Genomic DNA, 4,735 nt, shown 5'->3' with positions numbered 1-4,735 from the left:
ACCCTTATTAACAGTTTATCATATTTGCCTCAGTAGCATTTATATAGGCGAAGGCAATGGCACCCCACTCCAGTACTCTTGCCTGGCAAATCCCACGGACGGAGGAGCCTGGTAGGCTGCAGTCCATGGGGTCGCTAGGAGTCGGACACGACTGAGCGACTTCACTTTCACTTTTCACTTTCATGCATTGGAGAAGGAAATGGCAACCCACTCTAGTATTCTTGCCTGAAGAATCCCAGGGACGTGGGAGCCTGGTGGGCTGCCGTCTATGGGGTCGCACAGAGTCGGACACGACTGAAGCGACTTAGCAGCAGCAGCAGCAGCATTTATATAAAATAAATTAAATAAAACAGATTATAGTTGTCCCCAGCCAAGTTCTGTTTCTTCAGCCCAGTCCCTGGAAGCAACTATCATGGTTTTAGTGTATATCCCAACCATCTGTAGTAATTTTACATGTATATAGAAAGAAAGAAAGAAGAAAGTGAAGTCAGTCATGTCTGACTCTTTGAGACCCTATGGACTGTAGCCTACCAGGCTCCTCTGTCCATGGAATTTTCCAGGCAAGAGTACTGGAGTGGGTTGCCATTTCCTTTTCCAGGGGATCTTCCTGACCCAGGGATTGAACCCGGGTCTCCTGCATTACAGGCAGATGCTTTACCATCTGAGCCACCAGGGAAGTCTTACATATATACATTTATCTTTAAATAATACATATTGTGTTTCAAAATTCATGTAAATGAATGCATGTTTTATGCCGCACTTTCCTTTTTATTACGTCATGAGTTGACATTACACAAAGATGTTTTACACGTGGATATACTATGGTATATATAGGGACAGTCCATTCTTTCTGTGTCCATGTGTGCTAAGTCGCTTCAGTCGTGTCCTGACTCTTTGCAGCGCTATGGACTGTAGCCCACCAGGCTCCTCTGTCCATGGGATTCTTCAGGCAGGAATACTGAAGTAGGTTGCCATGCCCTCCTCGAGGGGATCTTCCTGACGCAGGGGTTGAACCCGCGTCTCCTGCGGCTCCTGCTCTGCAGGTGGATTGTTTACCACTGAGCCACCAGGAAAGTCTCCTATTCCTTCTAATGGCTACTATAAGGGTTCATATCATAATACACTAGAATATTAGGATATTAGGATAAAATTCATATCACAATAATATGGATATGCCACATTTTATTTATCCATCCCCCCTTTGATAGGCATTTCAGGGTTTTCCCCTCAATTTTTCATAATTACAAGCAATAATAAGCTGCAAAGTTTTCAAAGCAAATCTCATGGTATTGGCAGTAGGAGTTACTGGGTAGTGGCTACCAGGTAAGTGGGCAGGGGGTTTGTTGAGTTGGATGCTGGTAAGGAGGGTAGTCCTGCTTCAAGGATCTGCGGTCTGCACAGAAATAGCCGAAGTTGGATATGACCCTGTCTCTGGACTGCAGCTGAACCAGGTGCCTCTGTGATGTACCTGCAGAGCTGGAGATGGTTCAGAGGACAACTCCAGCAGCCCACCCACAGAGTTCACATCTGAGTTGGACACACGAGGGATCCAAAAGAGATGACCTTCTGTGACGCAGTTACGGCAAATGCCTTTGGCAACAAGCCGTGAGCAATTCAACTCTGTCAGCTGCTGTTTAAATTCTTGAGGGTTTTCATGTCAAATGAGCATCAGAAAATGTATATTCACTGCCTCTAGGTTACTGTGTGATATACATGTACTAACCTGCCTTGTCTATAGTAATGCTCAGACCCTTGTGTGGTGCTTCACTTTTACTTTCTAGATTTGGTAAAGTCTCAGTGTAGCTTGTTAAAGTCTCCACTATGACTGTACTTCTAACAAATTTTGCTTCATACATTTTGATGCACTGTGATTCAACACATACAGATTCCCAAATCTTATGTCTTTCTTGTAAACCCTACCTTTCATTATTATAAAATTACATCCCAAAAGTGTGAAGAGAACCTCTGAATTGATGGAGGAGTTCCCTTTCAGCTACTACTACTGAGAAACACTGGAAAGAAAGGGAACTCTCCATACTCTAGAAACAAAGAGAGACCTTAGAGGCTGAGCTGTAAGTAGGAACTAAGGCCATGGCAGTGTGTTTGGACTAGGTGGGGATTTTAACACCCTTGCAGTCAATAGGATGCTGTCTGGTGTGATGAATGAAGGCAACAGGAGTTGAGCAATCTGCAAAATCTGAGTTCCTGAGAGCCAGGCTACTGGTAAAAACAGGATCAGTAAGTCCCTGTGCCCTCAGGCTACAGGTGAAAAAAGAATTCATCCACAAAAACTTGAAACCATGCCTGTGTCAACACTGATGAGTTCTGAATTTTCGCTGTAAGACAGAAATACCGGGCTGAGAAGAAACATAAAAGCGAGTTGAGAGCTGGTGATATCTCTGGGACTCCTGCAGAAGCAAACTGGCAGCCACAGTGAATGGACAATCTAACACCCCAGGCACACAGCTCTTCCCCCAAAGGAAAAAAAAAACCCTGCTGAAAATAAGCTTGTAATAAAAATTAATCATAGGAGGAAACCACCGAGTGTCAGATTGTGAAATTTACAGGGGAAATAATGCCCCAAGAAACAGAGAAACTAGATCAATCTATAGATGACTACAAAGTGAGTATGCTTTAGAAGACTTCAAAATGAAAGAAGGAATAGGATATATAATGGAAAAGAGAAAATCATGGGAAAAGAAAAGGATCAGATGATAGATAGTTCTTTTAGAAATGAACTGACACAGGATACAGCATGCTTGGGGCTGGTGCATGGGGATGACCCACAGAGATGTTATGGGAAGGGAGGTGGGAGGGGGGTTCATGTTTGGGAACACATGTAAGAATTAAAGATTTTAAAATTAAAAAAATGAAAAAAATGAAAAAAAATAAAAAATTAAAAAAAAAAAAAGAAATGAAATACATCCATTGACAGTCAAAACTAAATAGATATATTTAATACTTGAGTAGAAAATGGGGGAGAGGGGTGAGGCAGAATGATGAGAGTTTAAGTATCACAAAGGACAGGGACTTCCCTGGTGGTCCAGGGTTTAAGACCTTGCCTTCCAGGGTAGTGGGTGTGAGTTTGATCCCTGGTCAGGAAGTTAAGATCCCACATGCCTCAAGGTCAAAAATCCAAAACATGAAACAGAAGCAATACTGTAACAAATTCAATAGAGACTTTTTAAAAAACAGTGCACATCAAAAAAAGAGCTGTAAAAAAAAATCACAAAGGACAAATTTAAAGGACAAAAAGAGACAAAAACAGAAGAGAAAAAAAAGTAGGAAACACACACACACACAAGTAAAATAATAATGATAAAAGAAATCATGAATGACAGAATCACAAATAACACAAACTATATCTGAAGTTATGGATGGGGTAAATAGGAAATGGGAAAGAGGCAATACTTGAAGGGATAATGCTTGAGAATTTTTTCCAATTTGATATAAAATGTACAGAGAAGTGCACTGTATCAGAGTATATTGGTATGTAACAAACCACCCCCATACCTGGTAGGTTAAAACCACCACTGTTTACTTAAATCATAGTTCCGTGGATGAACACGCTGGACTTAGCTGTACTGAGAGGTTATCCCCAAGTCTGTGGCCAGCAGGCAGTAACCTCACTCAACTTTAGCCAAAAGGAGAAATCAAGCGGAAGTGAAGGGGCTGAGCCCCAGCGGGCTCCCCGCGGAGAGCGCTGTTTCCCTTGGCAGCTATCCAGCTGCGGACAAGTTCGACTCATGCTGCCCAAAGGCCTCTGTGCTCAGGTTTAATGTTTGGCAGCTGGGTTTTGAAATGGGTTGTTGTGTAGCCTGTTCTCCCTTTGACATAGATTGTGACAGATGTTGACTTACTGGGAACAACTTCACTTCAAGAGAGAAGTCGGAGGCCTTTTCACTGATGACTTGACATTTCCTTGCCTCTTTTGCAAGCTTGGCTTACTGTTAGTTCTACTCATGACTGCTTCACCCTCTGAATTTAGCTCAAAGTGTCTGAATAAAAACAAATCACACACATGCAAACAAATCTCGGGTTTAGTGTTAAAATTTGCTCTGCTAGAACTGCAGTACAAGACTTTAGGGGTGGCGGTGGTTATGGTTAATATTTAAATGAATCAACAAGAACTATGTTTACACAATCAACAGATTGACGAATGGGCAGAGTAGGAAGATGAGACGCGATTGTGGGAAATATAAGCAAGCAGAAAAAATGGAAAATAATTGATTAACTGATCATTGATTAATTCAAAGGAGTAAACAAGAAGGTTTTTCTATTTGGGGCTTCCTACATCATGAATCTCTATTCTTCTCAGCACAGCAGTGGAAGTTAGAAAGTAATTTGTTTTTCCTAAGTAAATTCCACACTAGAGTGTTTGATAAACAAACTCACGGGAAATAAAGAAATCTTACTAACCATCACTGCACACTAGAATGGGAGCAGCCCATTTACCTGTCCTGAAAACCCCTTGTTCTGGAAAGGGCTCTCAGGTAGATAAAGTGAAAGCGAAAGTCGCTTAGTCCTGTCCGACTCTTTGCAACTCCATAGACTATACAGTCCATGGAATTCTCCAGGCCAGAATACTAGAGTGGGTAGCCGTTCCCTTCTCCAGAGGATTTTCCCAACCCGGGGATCGAAACCAGGTTTCCTACATTGCAGGTGGATTCTTTACCAGCTGAGCCACCAGGGAAGCCCAATAATACTGGAGTGGGGAGCCTATCCCTCCTTCTCT

General features: G+C 42.3%; 1 non-coding gene across 1 annotated transcript; it reads right to left on the bottom strand.

Annotated features, from left to right (window-relative positions):
* Positions 1–603: 603 nt before the first annotated feature.
* On the bottom strand, positions 604–676 carry TRNAY-GUA (transfer RNA tyrosine (anticodon GUA)). The gene has a single exon. It is a non-coding gene; the product is annotated as a tRNA-Tyr (tRNA).
* Positions 677–4,735: the final 4,059 nt, after the last annotated feature.

The sequence above is a fragment of the Budorcas taxicolor genome, chromosome 10 (assembly GCF_023091745.1).
Source record: "Budorcas taxicolor isolate Tak-1 chromosome 10, Takin1.1, whole genome shotgun sequence".
Taxonomy (NCBI): Eukaryota; Metazoa; Chordata; class Mammalia; order Artiodactyla; family Bovidae; genus Budorcas; species Budorcas taxicolor.
The sequence above is the reverse complement of the archived record's forward strand: the minus strand, read 5'-3'. Positions and strand labels throughout refer to the sequence as shown.